The sequence below is a fragment of the Branchiostoma floridae genome, chromosome 5 (genome assembly GCF_000003815.2).
Source record: "Branchiostoma floridae strain S238N-H82 chromosome 5, Bfl_VNyyK, whole genome shotgun sequence".
NCBI lineage: Eukaryota > Metazoa > Chordata > Leptocardii > Amphioxiformes > Branchiostomatidae > Branchiostoma > Branchiostoma floridae.
Window position 1 is genome coordinate 12,741,362 of NC_049983.1, and position 23,503 is coordinate 12,764,864.

Consider the following 23,503-nt stretch of genomic DNA (forward strand, 5'->3'; position numbering starts at 1 on the left):
AGGGATTACTTTTAGCTTAAAATCTGATTATTTAGCTCAGAAAGTCATCAAATTTTCAATGATTTATCCTATGAAGTTGTCAGCCTTTCAGAGGCTGTCTTACAGAGATGAAAACATATTTGTTATTCTGGTGTGTGGGAATAAAAGAGGGGTGATGGATGCATGTAAAATTGTACAATTATTTGCAGTCTAAATCCCGTGTTGTTCCAGCCATAAATTTCCCAATGTTGTTAGTGACTTTCATCTGTCATGTGGCTGGCTCATGGTTGGGAAGAATCACTCTTGTCCCTGCTAATTGGTTAGGATTGATGGGTTCGTCTGAGAAGCTTCTTCAGGAGACAAACTGCAGGTGTCTCCAGCACTGAGCCGAGGTGTTATATTGGTTTCAAATCCTTTAAAGAATGGAGGTTGGGGGAAATTGTCTGTTAAGGTGTCTGAGTTTCCATGGATTTTGTCTAATCTATTCAATAGTTGTGCTGGGGATATCAGGTGTTGTTTCCTAGTGCAGGGATGACTGAAGGGATGTCCTGTAAATGTGCCATGTGTTATATTTCAGCCTTGTCTCTTATGGCTAACATGGACTCTTGGCTGATTAAAGGCTTTCTGTGACCAACAGGGGCTGGTTGAGGATGGATCCTAACCAGCTGGCTCACGCGGAGCCGTTCTGATGGTTTCTCCTCAGGTTTAGTGCAGGCACAAAAGACAGAAACAGGTCCCACTAGGGCTGCCGTAAATGGGCACATTTCGGAATTTCATCATCCAACTGGTGCTCCAAAGCTGCCATTGCCGATGGTAGTGATTGACAGCTCAATCAGACAGTTGGTGCTTAGCTTTGTGGAAGACATGAATTTCACAGTTGAGGGATGTTTGGTTTGTGTTTGGTGTTGATTTTGGCATTGTGAGTGGAACCATCCATCTGACCATCCATCCATCCAGAATTGGGTGTTGAAACCCATCTCTCATCTCGAACCAGACCCAGCGGGTTACTAACCGCCTTTGTTTAGGTAAACACAAGGACTTTGGTGCTGCCCGAGCAGCTGTAGGCTGCTTTTTGTTTGCGGAATGGCTTGCATTAGGAGAAAACGATACAACATCTCTGTGTCTGGTCACTGTCTGTAGAATAGGTCAGACTTGTCATCTTCTTCCCCTCCGAACTGCCTTAGCGAAGTTTTTTTACTCGTGCCCTTCACTACATTTCCAGAGATGACAAACCTGCTCCTTTGTGTCATTGTTTCTGTTATTTCCTGACAGGTTTGCCCTGCAAAGATGTTTTTCGTCACTGGTGTCAGGATGAAGAGGAGATTTAGAGGTCTCAATGGGACAAGCTTTGGCAGAATATTTGCAGTTGTCATTATGGTGGGATTTATTTCACTTGGAAGTGATTCATGCCTTGACAACTGTTTGGTGTGTTAAAAACAAAGTCGGGGAGTAATGTCTGTTTGTTTTCGCCCTTTTTTCCCCAGCGCATTACTCTTCCTTGTTTGCGGCCTCCACACAGGTTGTAGCAGGCACGTGGGCAGAGGTGTGCCAGCATTGTTTGCCTGCTCCGGCCAGTCAGATTCTGTATCGCACTTTCCCACTTTCACTGAAAGGGTCCCTTTGTCCCACACACCTGCCTGCGGTCCAGGTGGAATGTGGCAGCGATGTTTGTTAAGCATCGGGAGGGGGGCAGGGGTTACCCGCAATCTTCTCGGTCATCCATCTTCCCTGCTCGGCTCACACGCCCGACAGGTGAGAGACAACGTTTGTCTGCTGTCACCTGGGCACACCTGTACAAAGGTGTGTGCCTTTGTCTGGTGGACAGGAGACACGGGGTCGCGACCGGGGCACCCGCCGTTCATGACCTGGGTGATCATTAAAGGCTTTACCTTCGCCATTATGAGTTCGTAAATGTTAGCACACACCTTATGCAATAACAAGTACAAAGTCACCTGTCATGGCATAACATCAATTGTTAAGCTGTCCTAAAATGTGGCACGCAATAATATCTGTCAAGTAAAATGGTTTGCCTTTACATCGAGAGAAAACAGGGAAATGTTTGTCGCTTTCATTTCACATTTTGTTTTTACGAGGATTCTTATTATTGATGCCAGGAATGACAGATGTGAAACTTTTAGGTTACCTGTTCCAATAAGTCCCACCCGACCTATCTACACTGACACACAATTTCTAACACCAAAATAATTAACGACAACACAGGATGTAATATGTGGTTGGGAATACCTGTAGCCACGCCCACCACACTAACCTTTGTACCTCAGGACTAGGGGGAAATTTGTAACACAGCTTCTCTGTAGGAAATTGAATTTTGTGCCGGAAACCTCCCAAAAGCTGATATATTAGTCTGGCCATGGATAACTGGGAGTAGAAGGGCCTGGGAGGAAATTTCTATTGTGGGAAACAATCAATTGATGAATGCATTTTCCTTCAGGGATCACTTTAGAGTTTTGTTTTACTTGAGTTATCCTACTGTCCTATAGCAATGAGGAGAAATGTTGCATAGGATGCTGCTGAATGGAGTGAAAAAACCAAAGTACCCTGCCCACAAGGGTCAGGGCTACAAGCTTTTGTAGGCAGGCAGGAATCTGCGTCATTGTGGCACCCTGTGCTTGTAATACACAGATGTGACCCTCCATCCAGGTGTTAGGCGTTCATAAATCAGACAGGTATGACATCTGTGGGAAATTTATCTTGTTTTGACAATTCGTGTAAAGATGCATTAAGGACAAAGACAACCAAAGAGACCACCCTTAAAAGCACAGAAAAACAGGCAGACTCTCTTTGCTTTGTGTCCCTTAAAAGGTTGAAATGTGGCTGAAGAGGATTACTTTATTGTCATCACAAACAAGTCGTTTTCAAAGGCAAGCCCACGCGTTATCTCCAGAGAGGTGTCTGTTTCTGGGCTTGTTAGTATTGTTTAGCCTCTTCCTTGTCCCCTGGCAGGACAATTATCACAACAGAAGGCATCTTTTCTTGTTAGAAGATGAAACAAGGCACCTGTGAGGCTTGTGTGTTGTCCCAGTGATGGGAGGAGGGATAAGGCAGATAAAGATCTACCTTGCTTGTATGCAGACAAACTAATCAGAAGCTTATTCTGCCTGAAGCACTTCAAAAGGTGATAGGGTGTTCCTGATGCCTTTGATAGTAGTTGGGGAAATATGTGAGGCATTTTTGCCACCTGAATAGGCAATTATAAAAAGGTAGAAGAAAAGGACTTGTCCCCTCTATCAGAAAGCCAATTTTACATTTTGCATCAGTCTATTGGGAAAGTTATTGTCCCGTTTGTAGTGCAGGGAAATACCTGTCAGGTATAATGTGCTGCCACCTGGCAGGCATGGAGGAAACTGCATCGATTTAAGCCTCAGGTTCTTTTTAATGCTGTGTTTTCAGTGTCAGGTTTGAAAATTAAGTAGATATCATTTTAATTCATAACTGACAAATTCACTTCCTAAATAGTATGTTATACTTGTGAACTCAAGTTTATAACATAAATTAAATACATACATGTATAAGTGATTTTACTGCACTGAGCCCCTTCTGTTACAGGTAAAGTAGGTGAAGCAATTAGTGCCAGACAAAATCTTGTATTACACAGGGCAGACCCCACAGCCCAGGGGCAGGCATGCCTGATAAAGAATAGCTCAATTTAACTCCCTCTCAAGGATCCCCTTTCTTGTTGGAATCACATGTTGCTCATTGTTCCTGTGACATATTGGGCACTCAAGAATGAATCCAAACTCTTTATGTGGATCTGCAATGTCCCTCAGATGACAGAGGCTGAATAACATACTTGAAGATAGGTTTCTTTTCCCACGCAATTACTCTGGGCTCTTTAAAAGGATAGATAATTACCCTGGCTACTCCTCAACGTTTCCAATCAAAATATTTCAATTGATATTGGTGGGAAACTCCATCGTTGTGGACCCAGCTAGTGATGCGTCCAATTTGAGAAGCCCCCAGAAAACAGACAACCATTTGACAAATATTGCCCTTGTCAGACAAATGTACCGGTATAGCTATTGCGCATCTCTAGTATATTGTTAATAGTGGCTAGAACAGTTGTCAAATGACCACAACACAAAAGTTTACATATTTTATTTAGGGTTCATAAATCTACGGGCAGACACATGTAGTAAGGCTAATCTTATCCGGTCAATGGCCCCATTTCGCTGCTATGAGACTAAAATTTGATGAGCTAGCAGAAAGGCACTAGCGTAGCTTTGACATGGGTTGTACTGTATGTAACACTTGTACAAGTACTTCTGAACATTCATTAGCTGTCTAAGTAGCATGTACATTGGTAAACCACAAGTGTGGACAGAATACCTCCAAACTTGTATATCAAACTGCACAACCTTGATGAAAACATTGTGCGATGACAGATAGGCCCTTCTGATTTGTGAGGTGTTGATTCCGGACAGCCATAACAAAATTTCCGGCCCTAAAGAACTACTTAAGCAAGTCTTCTGGGTCATCACAACACTTCAAGGTGTTTCCTGGCGCAGGTGTTTGTGTGATTCACACACTTAAAAAGCTAAGGGGTGAACCACTTGCCATTGTGAGCAGGTCATATACCAGTGTCTAGATAAAGCTACTCATTGTAAAATGTTTTATGGTGGCTATAAGACTGTACTGTATTAAAAGTATTAGAGTGAACATAGCTCAAGTACATATACATGTTGTCCATAAAAAAGGCTTGATTCCAAGTCAATGGGTACAAAAACATACATGATCCCTCTTGATATGCTGCTATTTTAGATACATCCCCAAGGACCTTTTTCAACAAGGTGTATATAGTAAGGGCTGTAGTGGTATACCACACACTTAAGACATTACCTCCTTCCAAGATTGTGGGAGGAAGTTTGCACAGGACAGTGCTGTGCACACTACAAGTCATTGCCTACAATTAGGGGTCATTCATCATTGGGCAGCTGACCACTTGTCAAGGACCAAGGTCACTCTACCTCTGTGTGGTTAACCCTCTGTTCTTATATCTTCATTCTGCTGTTATTTTATGTTGAAATAATGTAGAAAATAAGTTTTTGGCCTTTGTAATGTATATTCCAAGAGGTGGTTTTGTGAAAAAAAAGTAGTGGTTAGCAATCATTTTAGAGTTTATGCTCATTATTTCTTACTTACCTGGCCATAGGACAAACGTGCAGGTGTTTGTTTATGTTTTCCACTTAAATTTGAAATTACCGTCATCTGGTAAGCCACAGTGGCAAAATGGAAAAATGGTTTGTTTTGCTGACCGTTAGACACCTGCCACGTTCGTTAGTGCACCCATTGTACTCTAGACAGTTGACTTGTGGATGTAATGGATTGGGCTTCCTTTTTTTCAGAGTGTCCACAAACATGTCTTTCTTGTACCTTGATCTCTGGCACTTGACCTTTGACACAGGGTCACAGGCTGACCCCTTCATCACATGCCTCGCCTAGTCGGAGCGTCCATTTCAGAAAGTTGGTTGAGGGCAGACATGCAGTATATCGTGGCCGTTTTATCTGGCAGAGTGGGTTGCAAAGCTAACACTCTGCAGACGTAGTCTAGACATTGGGATAGGTTTGGTAAATATGTGTAGATAGGTACAAAACAGATTCCCCCCTCCTGAGCTAACCCTGTGCCAAGCCGGTTCTGCGGTGGTCCAGTCCCCATTTTCAAGTTGCTAAAACATACCGCTGCCAGCACAAAGAATGCCACTGCATTTGGCACATGTTGCACATACCTGCCATTGTCTGTTCTGTGGGCTAACTGCCCGCAATTCAAATGGAGCACAACCGTGTAAAGAGTGCCAACCACAGGTGAAAGTCGTTCTAGACCCCCCCTTGACTGATGGTCTTGAAAGGATTGGTGTTTCTGTCTGAGGGAAGTGTCTTCTGTAAACAGGGGGGTAAGGTGTACGCTACAACACAGCTGAGGATCCAATAGTTTCTCATTTAAGTCCACCATTAAAGAAACTTCAAGGTCATGACCTGGGCGGGATACAGACAGATCAGCTGTAACATTGATTCCCACGGAAGTATTGACAGTTGATGTTGGCAAAACCTGCTGTATCTCCATCCCTGTCTTCAGTTATTTGCAAAGGGCTATCAGGAGTGCAGACATGCTTTTTCATTTTACTGACTGTGTGGGACTTGAACTTATTGATCGAACAGTTCAAACAATGCTAATGCTGACAATGTTGGTTAAAGGTTTCTATGTTATCTTGTTCACCTCCCATGTCTGACAAGCTGTCTAATGGAGAGCACTTTTTCCCTGGCCAGGAGTCAAAAGAACGACTGGTCAAATAAGGCGCTGCACAGGAGTGATAGCATTCAGTATACTGTACGTGATATCACGTTTGCGGCGATAAGAATCTATGCTTACATGGACTGCCATATGTAGTTCATTCTTGTTACAACTGTCACTCACACACGCCCCACTGTTCAAAGTCACCCCCACTTCTCCTTATTTATTTGAGGTTGGGAGCCAAACTGTAATCTGTGTTGAATGTTTATGTTCCTCTCTGTGTATCCTTTGCCAGTATGTTGAGTTACAGCCAGGAGAGAGTCCTACTTGTTAGAACTTGCCGCCCGCCTATTATTCCAGTAGCTGCCCATTGTTTAACTTGCCCCACCGACTTTTCACTTCACAAGGTATCAATACAGCAGCTTATTCTTTGTCTCCTTGATTGCACAATGCCCCAACCTGATCAGGTGTCTTATTTATTTTTCCAGGGGTCTCAAGGATAACACGAATTGCCAAAGTACTTGAAATCTGACAATTTTCCCACTGATTTGTACAGTATCAGCCTTTTGAACCTTTCCGGCTGCTCTTCTGGAACAATGTTTACAAATCTTCAACAATATCAAATTAGGCCTGGGAACAGAAGCCAGAAGCACTTCTTGTTTGTTTTGAAGTTGTCCTCTGGTAAGGAAAGACGTTTGTCAAGTCCATTCGATGCAATTGCGTGAAGCACTGACGTAACGCACAGGCCGCAATTTCCGGCTACAGTCGCAGAGTTACGTCTATCATTTTGCCTCCTGCACCTGAGGAACGCAGAGGCCACTGCTGTTATAATAGTTTCCTCTCGGACAATTACATCACTTCATGCACAGTCATGTATGTGTCAGACATGCCATGTAATAATGCACACTTCCTGAGGCAATCTAGCAACCTACTGTTGTGTCTGAAAGTCTGGTCAGCTGAGAAATCTCCTTTGACTCCTAGAGTTAAACACATTTCATACACACATGCTTATATGCATTAATGTCGTCACTTTAAAGGTTCCTTGTTGTTGCAAAATGAGAAAAAAATCATTTTCTCTCAGGTGCTCTTCTTTCGACATGGACTGTTTGCCTTTATCAAGTCCTTAAAAGCACTTCACCTATTCTTACAGTTCAAATGAGAAATTTCTTCCTTGCAGGCAACACAAATGCATGACTTCACTAAGTAGCTGTCTTTTGTGTTACCAATGTATAAACACAGTACATGTAACCTATCTATTGTGACCATTCTCTCTGTCCCTTTTCATAGTCACAGTCAATACAACTGCATGAAAAAGCACTCTACAAGTTATTGGGGAAACTATTTGTACTGTACTTGCTACCAATGCTGGGAATGCAGCAAACACCTGTTATGTTCTATGTCTTTCAGCATTATGCCATTGTCCCCTTATTTTATTGTCCCAACAAGTGGTCAAACATCTTTTCCAATGTTTTTCCTGTGTAGATTAGAAAAACATTCAATTTAGACATTTCTATTCTACCTAATCCTCCAAAAACTTCAATGTTTGACATCTTTCACCATCATGACTTTGTTGTGCCATTGTCCCTTTGTAGACTTTGAACATTGTGCCAAATGACTCAAAAGGAGTGCGTCTCAGTAGTAAGTCATTAAAACATTTGTATAGTTTGGCTTTGTAACTTTGCATTCCTTATGGCCTCCTTCTGACAATGTTGGAGATGGTATTCAGGCCACTAAAGCCAGCTGGACTTTGTAGGCGACAAAGCGGAAAATTGTTCTTTGATGTCAGAGTCAATAAGACTAAGTCCATTAGTTTCATCATTTGGTTCTTCACAAGGAGACTTTTGTTATAGGTGTGAGTGATTGCTGGTTATTAGACAGTTATGTAAAATACTGCAGTTTAATAAGTGTAGTTACCTTGGTAAATAACCTTACCTTGCTATAGGCATAGGGCTCAATTTAAGGGTGCTAAAGATAATCTGTAGATATATCACTACCTCAGGTTGACAAAGATTTATGTCTTGAGCAAGCATAGTTTAAAAGAATGTTTAAGAAATTGCAAGCATAGCTTTGACTAAAGAGATAAAGTTTGTCAGTAACACTCCTGGCTGTGGACTTGTCAGGTCAAGTTTAATGAAGCGACAAACCACAATGTCTGTGCTAATTCTGTCTCCCTGTTGACAACAGACGCAGTGGTTACGCATTCATGACTACACACCTGTCAATGACCAGGTGTGATACAATTTCAAGGTAAATTAATGAATCCTTGCAAGTAGTCCAGATTTGGACCTATGGGAGATAGGAGTACAAAGGAGCAACTTGAAACCAGAACACTTTCTGAGTGGATTTTAACTGTCTAGGAGTGATGGTTTGTTTTGACTGGTGTATGTTGAGGCAGAAAGATTTGTGTTTGACGGAAGTAAAAATTGTAACCTGAATGCGTGTGGTCCGCACGACAGTGGGATATTCCACCCCATCTCTATAGATAATGAGCTTCAAATTCATGACAACATTGCAACATCACCTTCTGGAGGATGTCAGCAACCTGCTGTGTTTGTGGCAAAACAGTCAAGGTGTCAGTGCTTGGATTGCAATTTTCCACCTTCACTATGCCTGTCGTATCCTGTCTTATAAAAACATCATCCTTAATTTCTGACATTTTCTACAAAGGTACACATTTAGAAAATAACTAAACGACACCTGTGTCAACGATACCCAAAAATTCAATTTTTTTCACGGATGTTGTACCTCGTATTTTTGTGTAGAGACAAATTTTGCGTATGAATAGTAGAATGTTTGGTAAACAGTCCAGCGATTCAACATCTAATTTGGCTGTCCTCCACAAGGATATCCAGCTTGTTTTGGTTTTCCCTCCTTAATAATACGGAGTTCCCATTTCCTATAAGGGCACACGTGCGGTAAGTAAAGAGAGTAACCCAAGGCATGTCAGATGAAAGGGTTTTAATTGTTCACAGCTTGCAAATATGGACCCACAGCGGCTGAATCCTTGCAACTTGGTTTGAATCCAATTCCAGAGCAATATTGATGCCTTTGACAACAGGAAGAAGGAATTGGATGATCTAAAACTGTTATTATCCATGCTGTGCAGGTTATTGGATGTTGTCCTTGTTAAAACCGCAGAGTACTAGACCAATAAGATCAATGCTAACCAGATACATGACCAGTATACCGCATGTATCAGCCCTACCAGATATAGGTGACAAGTGGCATAGCAGGTCTTCTATTCCAGCTGTTGTTGAAGGATATACTCAGGAAGTATATGACAGTTTGTGGGGACAACGGATGTTTAAGGAGGTTAAAGACACCTCAAGAAATAGAATAAATATGGGGTTCTATTCAAGGAGCTGTCAGGAGCAAACTTAATTAGAAAATTCATGGCAGGAAGACAGAAGAACCGGAAGCGATGAGGCACACTTGTTGACAAGGAGACTGGAAGAGTCTTAACTGGACATGGTAGACGTCCCGTTCATAATCTTGTCAGCACACTGTCTGAGTGACTGATTTATAGAGAAGTTTAGGGATAGTTATTGGCTGGGAAAATGACCCCTTCTGTTTGCAATCCCCACACTCTAGCTATCCTCGACGATTCTGAATAACTGGTACACAGTATCAACCCCGCCTGTTTATACACAAAGCCGTTTTAATAGCGGGATAATCAGGTGTCTCTATACGTGACTGTTGATAAAGCGGCGCTGCGGAAGTTGGATGTTTGTGCTGTTTCTTACTCAGGTGTTTGCTGGCGGGTTGCCGAGGGTAAACACGAGTGAAGCAGGCAAAACAGGAAGCACTTGCGATCGCTCCGCTCTTATTAAGACGTTTGCGTGTGTGCTGAGTTCCCGAGAAGAAGTCTTCGCTCGGCGCAGCGTATCAGCTTTGTAGACGGGAGGCGATAAAGCTCAGCGGGAGCCTGACCCACGTGGAGATTACGGCAGACGTCTTCGCAAGTTTGTTTCACAAACAAGACTTTGGTGGCTGTAAAGCTTTGTGTAACATTTGGAACTTCATCAGATAAGGCACACTGGAGAGTGGTTGATTGAAAAGACTTGTTAACATGCAATAGAACAATGATCTTAGGCTGTGTAAGGCACCGCCAGCCATCCTCCTCCGGTTACCCGGCCTCTTTCAAATGTGCCGCTCATGTAAAGTATCCTTATTTGTTCTTGGGCAGAATTTTGCTTATCGTCACCTGCTGCTTTTTGCCACCCCTCAAAGGCTGCAGTTTACTGTAAAGGAAAACATTTTGAAACCTTTTAACCTCTGAATTACAAGACATTCTGTAATGTACCTTTAAGGCCAGCTGGGACACCCTTATTTGTTGAGAGCCTATGAGGTAGTGGCAATTTTGCATAATTTACCCATGGTCCTTTGTGCCTTTGAGAGTCATGCATTTGTAAGCAGAGCCAGATGGTAAAATCATGTTAATCTGCTTAAAACAGCACAAGCCACTGGATGTGCCCCCTCCTCTCCCAGTCCCCCCTGCACCAGTCTGGAAAGTGTGTGCCTGTGCAATGCTGCCTGGTGGGAGGCCTTTGTTGGAGTAATTACAGCCTGTTGCACTTTCCCCTGGGAGCTCTTGTCTGTGCCAGAGTTTCTGCCGCTTGTGACAGCAAGCACCCTCTCAATCCCTGCTGAACTTTCTCATCTGCCTGTGAGGAGGACCTGCCCCAGGATTTTACTTGGAGAGAGTGATGAGACCTTCCAACGTGACCCCTTCTGTCATCCCGCACTTTCCCCCTGGTGTACTTGGAACAAGTATGTAGCAGTACTGAGTAAATAGTGCCGCTCGCTCACTGGACAGACTGGGACACTCCAGCCAGGGGGAAGGTTTCCCTATACGGCTCTCTGACAGACTTCTGGAGGGCTTGCCAACATGGATTTTATGATTTTAAGCGTACGTATGGACACCACTTCATTTAAATTCTAGCATTAACAGTTAGCCTGGGTCATATATAAGTTTTCATCAGTGACCCAACCTTGTGTTTCTAAACGTCAGAACTATTTACTTAACTAGTCACAAAGGTTGATATTGTTCTGCCATATATCATTTGCGTAGATACAGTTCCTTTGTTACAGTAGCAAGTTGGTTCATGTTGAGAAACGTTCAGGGAGAGATTAGTCTGGATGTGTGCGTGTATACTGTGTAGCATGCTGTTTGATATCCCCGTGATGGCTGCCTGCCATGGAGTAAAGGCCATAGTAGCTGGTATCACTGGGTCGCTATTTGAAGTATGTTTGAACTATGTAGGAGAACATGGAGAGGTACTTGTGCAGGAGCTTGATTTATTTTTGACATCACACCAGCATTTTCTGCTCTTTATTTTTGGTTGTGCTTGTAATAGTCCTAGCCATTTTTTCGGGGTAACCATGGTAGCTCCTGCCGGACTGTTGATAAATATTTATTGAACAGGAATCCTGGAGGTTTATTTGGACGATTTTCTGGCTCACACTTGGCAACTAATCACTTCTAAGGCTGTCCTTACCCAACACTCCATGTGTAACAAAAGTTTCCTGTGTTAGGTCCCCCTGTCCTTTCTTTCTTGCCCCTATAGACCAGTATATCTTAACTCAGTCAAAAGATTATTGATCCTGGGAACCCCAGAGGTTCTCTGTAACCCTCTGGTGGCTATTTTAAGATACCTTGTTCATAGGAACATCTGTAGTGGTGTTGATTTCAGAGGGAGGATTATGTTTATACTGGCTTTTCATGGACAGGGTGTCTCGCTGTGTTCGTGTGAAACGGCAGCCGAGACCCAAAACTCCCGCTGTTCACCCGATAACATTGTCAGGTAGCGCTGCGCCGCCACTCATTAGCATTTTCCCAGCATCCAGTCCGTTAACTTTGAACTGGCCCTAATCATAATCAAACTGGACTTTTGTTACAGCAACTTGAAGTAACTCATTAGGTGTGTTTTCCTTGGTCAGATGACATTTCCAGATAAGGTTTCTTTCAAACCACTGAAAGGATAGTCCAAGAACATAAGCAAATGTGTGCCGACCCAGGGGGGATAGGAAAGGACTCCGCACAGTGCAGGAGCACGTAGAGCCCAGCTAAGGGTTACTCAAGGTGCTAATGCAAGGGTATTGAAAGACACCCCCTTTTCTCCTGTGTTGTCTTAGCCATAATACAGCATTTACCAGAAGGATCTGACACTTGGTAAACTTTTCACACGCTTGGAGAGGTTTACTGTAAAACATCGCAAAAGCCCGCTTGGGGTTCCCCGCTAATCCCCATTAGAGTATTAGGGGTTCCGCTTTGCCTTTCATTCCCCAAATATCTATTTATGTAAGGAATCATCCAGGGGTATCCCTGGCATTACCCTTTCCCCTTGAGATGCAATAGGGTTTGTTAGTGGCTGAATCTCTGAGATTCTAGAGGGTGGGGGTTGATTGGGTGATCCCAGGGGGTGTGGGGGCTTAGAGATTTTGTTAATTAATGAAAAATATGATCTATGGTTGTGAGCGCAAGCAGATAAATAATATTGCTCACAATCTATAACTTAAATGTATCATGAATGTTAGGCAACTTCTTATAATATGAAATATAATGGGTGGGTGCCAGTCATCCTGTATCACTTGTGACAAAGTTCCTAAAATTCTAAGATACAGAGAAGGAAGCAAAGGTTTACACAGGGAGCCCAGAAAATGATTGAACGATTACACGCACATCACTTTTTTTTTCACAGGCCCATCCCAATTCCCGCAAGGCCTTCCTTAAACATTTCTCAGGGAAGAACAAAAGATGTCCCAACCCTTCCAATTATTGATTCCTCAGTGCTTTAAATCGCCCCATTCAGAAAAAATTCTTGTACAGATATTTGATCAGGTAATTAGCAAGGAACTTTCATGCTCCCTAGCAGTTGAAGATGGGGCTTGATTTTCTACCACATGCACCTTAAAAGGCCGGAAGACCCAGGCTTCTTTGTCCGTACGTCCTCTGCGGCCCTGTAATTCCCATAATTACCAGCTTCCTTGATCCATTCTTTGATGTTCCCACCACATCGCCCGTGCCCACGTGGGATTGAGCTCTAGAAACTGCTGGCAGCTGACAGTGCTAGACGTTTTATACCAGAATATTGCCGTTTAAGTTTGAATAAGGCTTTGGGAAGTGTTAGCTATAATCGCACAATATCTCAAAACTCTTAAGTGGAAATCGTTTTCCCTTCATGTGTGGTATTCTGTGTCTTTTGGAGACTCAACCTTAATGGCAGGTGACTTGAGTCGGATCAAATTGAGTTAAACAACGTTTTTGTGCTGGAACCAGTTTAAACCTGAAATTACCTGTGCCTTGAAGTTGAAATACCACATGGATCAGTAGGCACATTTGTTCAGGACGTACAGGTGATCGCTGTTTGAGCAGGTTTTCAGTGTCCTTCGATGACGAGGTCTCTTCTTTGATCTATAATCACTGAGGATTACGGGGCTCCCGACTACTGTTTTGCCTGATACAAGTGTAAAGTTTAAATACTTCATGGATCAGCAGATGAAAGAATTTTTGCTGAACCCGGGATTTTTCCTACTTCGACGACAGTTGTTTTTGTACCTAACATGGGCTTTCCTTTGAAGTGACCAACTTAAGCATTCTTAAAGAGCACCAGCAGGCAGCCTGTTCCCTGCTTTTACCAGCTATTTTGATTTCACGCTTGGACTAAATGAGTGTTTTCTTGGCACTAGATGCTGTAAGCTGGGAAAAGCTTTTAAATTCTACCAAAACTGTATACATTCGTGATAAAGTCACAAAACGGCATGCCACGGTATATTTTTTTCAATGAGGGAGACGCTAAAACTAAAGTATCCTACCATATTTTGTCAGTTGCTCACTATTGTAGAGGCCCTGCAGGTTTTCTGTTGAAAACACTCCACACGAAACAGTGGAGCGAAATTCGGGTCAAGTATTTTGGAGGGCTGTTGTTAGGGAGCATTACCCTCTGTACAACATCAATCAGCTGGCCAGTAGTGCGGCTGCCTCTTTCAACCTCTCCTTCTGCCTAATCTGGTGGCTTCCTCTCCTCTGGGGCCCCACAGTGGACAGGCACCCAGTGCTAACAAGGTTTCCTAGTATCCACTCGTGAAAATATCTCCTGCCAATACAGGGTATATATAAACAGTAAGACGTCACAGAAAAATGCACCAGCAAGTTGTCAGAGCACTTGTTTAACAACAGACAAAGCAAACCTGTTTTACCTCCCCAGGAAGGGATTTGTGGGGTCACTTTTTAATTTCTGGACAAGTTTGTTTGTTTGGTTTCGATGTTGTTTATTCCTCTTTCTCCCTCTTGACTAATGCAGATAAGACTAGAAGCCTTTGAGGAAGGGATGTAAGGTCTTAGTCGGTTTCTTGTGGTGAAAACTTGCGAAGAACACAAACCACATGGCCTGCAGCGTTTCCCAGGTAATTCTGCAGTGGTTGCTCAGTATTCCAGATTTAGACACTGTTGATGTAGAGTCTCTGGCGTTGTCCCGCGATCATATCGCACATCATTGTTGCATCTAACACAAGACTCCTGCCGGAAGTGTTTATATGCTTCAGCCAATGTGTGAGCACTGAAGTGTGCATCACTTGTTTATTTACATTGTCAAGTTCACAGCTCTAAGCAGGTTTTCATTCAAAGCGTGTCTTTGAAGAAAAGCACCAGCCTGGAGAGGTTGATTGGATCATTGAATTCAACCATATGGACCACAGCTATTGTGATATATTTAGACACTTTACCCTCGTCTCCCAACAGCTGCATGTATAGCCAATTTACAATGTTACACAACACATTATTTGTACATGATGTTATGACCATTTCATATCTGCAGGCTTGCCAACTCCTAGCACCAATGACATTGCATGCTATCTGTTTATGAGGAGTTCCTTTACTCAGTTTGGTAGTGATGAATCGCATGGTGCATACTTGTTAGCTTATGGTAGTCTGTGGATAGATATATTTGGGATGAAGACATCAGGGTAATGTTGTGTAGGGGAGCCCCAGACAGGCTCCCCTGCTGGGAGCCTGGGCCAGGGCTTAGAAAAAGGCTGGGCTAGGAGGTGAAAGGGAAAGAAGCCAGAGTACATGTTGGAAACCCTCCTAGTCCTAGAAGATGTGTTGGGTCAAGGTTGTACAGAGTTGTAGCCAAAGGATGTTGGCTGGTTTTGAGATGAACCAGTTAACTGGAATGGAAATTTTGTTGAAAGTTTACAAGAACAGGACATTTGCTGTCTTCCATGTGTACCACCATGTTGTACAGGTCTGGGCCCATGGGGGAGGGTATTCAGTAGCAGAGTCTGATTACACAGTAGATATCAGAGTAGATAGGGCTGTCTCAGCTCAGCTTCCCTCTGTCTGGGACCTGCATTCTGAATCTCGAACTCCAAAATGAACTTTTTCAGACCTGAACTATTTCTCATAGCAATGTCTTCAAAATCTATAAAAATAAAGAAAGGCCAGTAACGCTTTTTTTTGTGTGAATCCAAGACCTGGGTGCTTCTCTCATCATTTCCATAACTGGCAGAAGTACAAATGTTGAATCCCTGGCATTCGGATTTTTAATGATGTGGAATAACAAATAAATCCTCAGAAATTTAGTCCAGTTAGAGAATTGTGCTTGTGCACATATAACATCACAAAAGGCAGGGTGTGTTCCGAAGTTTTTGACCAGAAGACAGGACATCGTCTGGTACTGATGTGGTGATTCCTCTTCCTGTTTGTACACCGTCAACACTTCCTTAATCCTTATCATGTCAAAACATGGCTGTGTCCAGGAAAATGTACATATATGATTAATTGCATCTGTCAAATGACAAGTCACCATTAAAAGTTAAATAGGTTCAAGGTACCATCTTCCTACCTGGATTAGGATGTTCCAACTAAAGAAGGAAGTGAGATTTGAGAATCTTGAAACTAGTGTTGTTTTATTTGCTTGTTTTTCTTAAATTCATCTAGCATCTAACAACATGAATTTAAGAAAATACTAGTATGTTGTAAAAAGATGTTGTTTGCAAACTTCAACCTAGTATGTCGTTAAAAGATGTTGTTTGCAAACTTCAACAAGATCCAATTTGGTCAGGGGGCTTCTATTTCTTGAGGAGATGCCTTGAGGTCAGAGTCCAGCTATAAGGTCATCCTCAATTGACCTGGCTGTCTTCTACAATGTCCTGGTATGAAGGTAGCCCTGACTCTGATTAAAGTTGAGGTGTGGAGACACAGGAGTGGACATAGGAGTGGGTAGGGTCATGACTCTGGAAAATCACAAGAATGGGAGAAACTCTGGTTGTTACAGAAATGAAATCAAAACAAATGAAAAACAGTCCTAAGTGGCCCTTCCATGCAGGAATAACGGTTTCGACAGGTGAGGGGAATGATATGACAATGTCACGAGGAAGACATTATCCATAACTTCTTATTTTGCCATTGTCTTGGGAAATGCTTACTCTGAGAAAGTGACCATAAAGCAAATCACACAGACACACCTGTAATTGTCCACAGCTGTGGTTGAACCTGCCCTTGAAGCTCATTACACCATGACAATTACAAACAGAACATCCCAGGCCACCAGAGTGACCACAAGATAGCTGTTGTCCACTCATGCATGCTGCTGTGGCAGTGGGGCCACACAGATTTCATGGTGGATGACAGGACAGAATGAGATCTTCCTTGACCTTCGCTCCCTGGTGGCCGTGTCTCCTTTGAAACCTTGGCTTTGATGGTCCCAGTGATCTGTGGTTAAGTTGGTCAGGCCGGAACACATGTCATGACAAGAGAGATGTTCCAAGACATACTAACTAACTGCACATGTACGTCCCTTTTCTGTGATACAAAGAAACATCAGAAATGTGTCATTTTGACTGAAAATTGAGTGTCTGGTCGTTATGTGCACACCTTGACAGGAACACCCCCTATCAGGTGTGATGTGATCTGCCCTTTGTCAGCAATGAAATGACCGGAATGTGCCATTGTTTAGTAAAGACAGGTGAACAAACTAGTATGAACAAACCCTACCAAATGGAAAATGCACTGTGCGAAGAAGAAGAATTGAATGAAACAATTTAGTGTTTTATTAGCTCTTAGGCAGGAAACATCTGTGTTGTATCCTTCTTTTGACCAATGGTTTGAACTGTTTTCATTTGTTGTTTGTAAATTACCATGCTATAAACAACAACTAACAGCTCCCATGAATTTTACTGATGTTCCAAATTATTCTGTGCCCAGCTTATTCCCGAGACTTGGACATGCTGCACTGTTCAATGTTTACTATCCCAGCAGCACTCTTCACACAAGGGTGCTAGTCACAAGCTAATTTACTTGTCAACCACTCTGTAATTCTCTGCAAATTATTACCACAGCGATAATGTGGCAGTAATAACTCAGGCTCTTAGTGTGTATAGCATCAGCTAATTTTATAGCTTCAATTGGATGAGCACCTGACAATGCAGAGTAATTTGGGTGATTATCCTAATAGATCATGGTGCTTCCCTCATCAATTTCCATGATATACAACAATATGTAGTTTTGCCTGGTATTGCCAGGGTAGGAAAGCTCTCGGGGAATGTTGAAAATCCATATCAAAATATAAAACAAGGGGTTTTACATGTAGAATGTTTGTAAGTTGTAGCTTATGAGCATTCCTTAAGGTTTGAAGTGTTCAGTGGCATAGATTTGTTGGTGAACAGAGGATAGAAGATTGTTTCAGTACACAGGGTAAACATGCTACGTTGGTAGCACTTTGGTTTGAGATCCGTGCAAGTCTGTAACCAACCAGTTGTTTAGCTGTATTGTTATTGTCCTGCTCCAACACCAAGCTGCACATTAGGGCAGTCCTTTAAATGGGGTGTTGGGCTGTTTAAGGCAGTAACTTTGTCCTGTAAATGTAACCTCACAGCGGCCCACTCCCCAGGAAGTGTTTCCCACTATTCTGGTGCCTGTGCTTGTACCCTGTGACATCTCGGTAGGGCTCTTATGTGCAAAGGGTGAGGGATAGTCTACTTCCCGCAGGCAGACATAGCAGACGGAGCAGCACCCAAATTGCTCCTAAATAGGGAAGGCAGCAAGCCTGGTATTCCCATTACAGGCATCAAAATAGTGGTTACATCAAAGGTGGAAGAAGAATCACTGCAGGGCATGTTAACTCTATATGGTGCAGGCACACCCGCCAGGACTTTCCCGGCCCTTGTGTTATCATCCCCCATGTACAACCTTCACATCAAACAGGCAGGAAGACTTTTTGATTAAAAATTAAGGTTTTCCTGCATGCATCCCTTCGGGGCTGATAAAGCCTTATAAAACTAACAAGGTTGAAGTGATCCGCCTCTGAGAATGTATAACAAAAAATTTGATATTGCTCCCCTGATGCCTTGGTCTCAGTTCTCCCCTTACTAACGAACATCAGTCATTTTTTTGGATTTACGTTAATTAGGCCTAGCTGATGCGGGTGCAGATCAGAAGACATGCACACACATGTACGTACGCAGACATGCACGCGCACATACAGACACACACACACATGCACGCACACACACACACACACCCTCCTAATATATACAGTGTCACCATCCTAACGCATACACCATCCTGATGCCTACACCTGACAGACACATAAAAAAGACCAATTGCTGTTGGAAAGCAGCCAAGGCTTTAGTAACAATTTAGTACCTTGTGATACATCATGTTTTGCGGAACTATGGGGTGCTGACAGTAATGTCTTTCAAGCATGTTCAGGAATTTAGAATGTAATATTTCTCTTCGGTTTTAAATAAATTGTCTTCTTTGAAATACAGCACATGTTCCTGTACATGTGTACGTACAGCCAGAAGATCTTATCCCACTGGCAATTATCGGTCATCAGTGTGAAAAAGTGAAATCAAAGTTCCTTTCAGAGATAAGGCAGCAAATCAGTTAACGTTACATGACTTGTACAGATATCATTGTACATCAGTGCTTCAGGGCAGGATGCTGCAAGGATACTGCTGTGTATGATACTTGAAATTTAAATGCTTCATTTGGTAGTAAAGTGGCCAGTGGTGTGAGAGAGCCTGCTGTCATCACCTGACCCTTGAACCTTCCACAGCCAGCCGCCTCTGGGCCTTTCTTTGGACAACTGGCACAGAAACATTGGACAATTTGCGGTCTTTTGGCCACTTCATTCCTGTTATGCACCTACCACCGCTTTGAATGAGAGGGGCCATTAATTTTTCTCTTGACCCATTAACAGTAGGGTGGGAAGGAGGTCTATTTTTCATCCTGACAGGAGGTTTTCCAAAAGAGTGTTATCAGTGACCTTGCCTGAAGGGAGGCCCTGTCACCCTCCCATTAGATGCCACTCTGGCAATCTTCCAGCCAACTTGTCTTTCTGTTGGGAAAAGCAAAGTGGTGGCCCAGCTTCACAGACATGCCGATTTACAGACAGGAGACAAATGGACAAAATGGGAATTTTATACAAATGGACCCTGGCAACTGCTAATAAGGTGAAAGGGCTTTCCGTTGCACTTAAATCTCTCCCAACATTGCAAAATGTTGAATTATGAGTCATTTCTTCTTGCCAGGTGGCACAAAATTGGAATTAAAGGCTGCCTATTATGTGCCTCTGCCTTTTGGTGTCCCATTTTTCTTCATTTTATTTTCCGCCAAATTCTGTTTGCCGCGCCTTCCTTTGACTAGGAAGCGGCTATTTGAAAACTCTTTATTACTTGCCGACTGTAATATGAGCTAAGCCACTCAGCAAAAATAATCTGCGAGCAGAAATGAATTAAAAATTGAGAATGCTTTGATGAAAACGCAGCAGCCTTCTCTTTCAACAGTTGCTGTTTGGCAGGGCAAACATCAGTGCACTTGACATTGACAAGTGTAAACTGTTAGCACATAGTTTGGATGGCCTGTGGACCTGTTGGCTTATTTGCATATGGCTGAGCAATCTTAATTGACATCATGCTCCTGTTGTCGTAACATGGATGATCTCCACACCAGCAGCCTAGGGCTACGACTTCTAGGCATGTTTCTATTTCCAGACCTCGCTGTTAAGATATTTCCGTACTCGAATGCCAGCGTGCATTAACCACAGGTTGTGCGTATGGAAAAGAGGCGGCATCACGAAACTGCGAATGACTGATTTACAGATGGGATAACGATGAGTGAAGCGGTATGCATTCTTTTGGATTGCGCTGTCCATTTCAGTACTGCTATTTTCTCCTTATGGGCAATGAAGGGGTCGTAAAACGGAAAATTGCGTGCCAGTCTTGCCACAGCAGGAGGTACATGTATGCTGCAGAAGTTGGAATAACATCTTTACAGCATGATCTCATCCCATGCATACATTACTGACCAGATTTGCATCGGCAAATGGGGTAGTATGGACGCACGAGTAACCATGGCGATACGGGTGAGAAGTCCGCTCTGGGCTAATCCGAACGTAATATTCTCTGTGATGCTTTACATCGCACCTCTTTGAAAAGGTCCACTGCGGCTAAGCTATATGTGACTCATATACTCATAGAGTGGTTTGAATATCTATAAGAAGTGAATTTTCGTACTTTTGGGTCTCTTTCTTTAGAAAGGTCCAGTGGTCACATCTGCCCCCAGAGGTTGACCGGGGAGAGGTTGTGCCCCCGCGGTTGTAAATCACAGGTTTGGAGCATGGGGTAATGAGGACATCACCCCACCTTTCCCTATGTCCTCTACTTTATCATAATGTCATTGATGTGTCCACGGAGGGGCATAATATATACTAATGAGGCAGTAGAAAGGGCAGGCAGCTGAGTTCATGCCACCTAATGGCTTTTTGATGACACCAGTACACTGGGTTGATGTGTCCGAGTAGTTAGGAAACCATCTCTTGTCTGTGTAGAATCCAGCCCATTTCTCTTGCTCCTGATGCTGTAGTGTCCTAATGGTAATGGTGGGGGTATTGTATACTGATCAGGGGGGGTCGGTGTTGGACTGCAGGGTTACATGGCAGGTCAGGACCTCACCATTATGCCTGTCCACAAGCTTACCCCATGTTTGCCCTGTGTGATGCATGGGCAACTTTTCCTAGACAGTGGTCAGCCTGGCCCGAAACATGGCGCTGAGGCGTCTGATGCACAATGCATGTTGGTTAGGGCTGGCCAGACGGAGTAGGAGAGACGGACATCATGGTGTCTGGTACAATTTGGAAATAGAATTACCGGAGATCCCGCTTTATGAAAGAGGTATTTGCAGGTTCACTGGTTTCGAGGGTAGGGGTTACGGGCGGCCAGTGCACCCCCACCCCTGGATGCTATTGTTCTGATGACAAGTTCAAATGCAGACAATATGGCCAGAGTCCTCCTGTGGGTCGTTATCACCCCAGGACCATCGGTAGCAGTTTAGCTGTCCCCTGGTCCTCTGAAATAGAATTGGCTCAATTGGCCGCCAGTGGGGCATGTGCTACCTGATGGAAGCATACAGGGTCAGCCTGCACCATCAAAATGAAAAGCCACATGATTTAGGGCTCCCCTTTGGGTTGTAAAGTGAAGCTGGACCAGAGCTACTGATTATTTATGAACGTTCCCTCCAGGTAACCAAGCCAACCACCACTACAAACTGCAAACCTCCCTTTGTAGGATAACATCTAGATACATTATAATATCATTATTCATCTGTACTCATTTCATGACATGTTGCTCTTGGACATATAATTAGTGAAAAAGGAACTTTTGACTGTCATCCAATCATGCATGCAGCCTATGGGGCTTGCTGTAATGAGGAATTGGGACTGGCATTCAGTGCTTGAAAATTTTTACATTGTCCAAGCCTTTCTGCTTGGCCACCCAAACAAGGAAATGAGCAAAAAGTGATGATATATGTCTCCCCTAAGTATCAGGAATCCTTTCAGTTAACCCATGGCATAGTTGGAGCTAATTGCTGCTCTCCCTCTGGCTACAGCCTTGCCATTTCGCTCTAGTAACTCTGAGATAAGGCATTGTACAAGAAACTACCTCATTATTGGTTCTGACAGGTTTCTGTGCTGTCCAGACAGTGTGTGATAAAGGGGTGGAATGGCGACAGTGACAGATGTGGATTGTCCACTCTCCACACCTTTTGGTGTTCTCCCGACCATATAATGAGAACAGCTAGGGTTTCCTGATTGAGTCATACTATATCCCTGACCAATATTCCTGCCTTTCCTTTGGTGTTGAAGTTCTCTGGTCACAGGAGACTGACTGTAAACTGCATAATGTCACTGCTGCCTTTCACTGTAGCCAAACCCAAGGCAAGCCTGAGGAAATGTATGTTGGAAGAATGGGCAGCTGTGAGAAGGCTAGCAGCTAGGCCTTCACCAGGGAAGACGTCATTGCAGTGCTTTCCGCGCATACCCGTAGTTTTAATTGGAAATGTTCAGATATTCATAGCCCTTTTTTGTCCTTGTCAGTTTTGGAGTGTGGAAATAAATGTTGTGGGCATTAATCATTGACAAATGCATATGCAGCCAGGCACTTGTGTATAATAAGCTTTTGGATGGAGGCCAGTTTTATGTATTTTTAATCATAAAGCAATGGTGCAATAATTGCCTGAGTTATATCTCCCAGGCCTGTCATAAAATTCCGCTGAAGAAAAGCCTAATGGGTAGCGGAGGATAGGTGGATGTGGGCTTGTAATAACAGTTGACATAATTTACCACTGCTTTCTTCACACTTTTGTTCGGCCTATTCATATTTGATGCTTCCAGTCCAGCACAGTTCGGAGGCATGTGTGTCGTGTGGACGTTTGAATGATGCTAACAACCTGGTTAGAGACTAAGTGGCTGTATTTGATTCGCTGCTCAGTCCCAGCCAGTAGGGGGGAGTGTCCGCATACGTAATCACCCTCATTACCTATGCATAGATCTTAACTTGGGGTATACATTCTATTAGAAAATGTCCCAAATTTTATGCAGATAAGGCGGGGTGACAAATTACCCGTAAGGTGGGAATGAGTTTGCAAGTTATTAGTCCATCATTCGTGGTTCAAAGGCAGGCAGGAGGCAGCCTGTGTGTGTTGTTAGTGCTTAGCTCTGGCAAACAGGGTAGGGAATCTCAGGAGTGTGGACTAGACAGGAGGGTTAGGTAGGAGAGGCAGTGGGTGCTGCTTGCACCAGGCTTTGTAAAGGATGGGAAATTACCTCTGCTCAGATCGCCCGGTAAGTTGTGTCATAATGTATAGGCTTTTTTTTCAACCTTGTGAAAATTCATTTTCACGGGGCTTCCAGAAACCTGTGTATGTATTTGTGCCTCAAGAGAGACAAAGGTGTGAAAGTACTAAATAATATCAGGCTACAAAGTTGATTTTCA

The 23,503-nt window shown here is 43.3% G+C and overlaps 1 protein-coding gene and 1 long non-coding RNA gene across 2 annotated transcripts in view; one reads left to right on the top strand and one right to left on the bottom strand.

Moving 5' to 3' along the window:
• Window positions 1-23,503, top strand: part of LOC118415520 (E3 ubiquitin-protein ligase PDZRN3-B-like) — a gene marked incomplete in the record, with an annotated part of 82,387 nt that overhangs the window by 38,570 nt on the left and 20,314 nt on the right.
• LOC118415528 lies at window positions 16,119-17,333 on the bottom strand. The gene is made up of 2 exons (XR_004831129.1): window positions 16,694-17,333; window positions 16,119-16,462 (listed from the first exon to the last, which is right to left on the bottom strand). It is a non-coding gene; the product is annotated as an uncharacterized LOC118415528 (long non-coding RNA).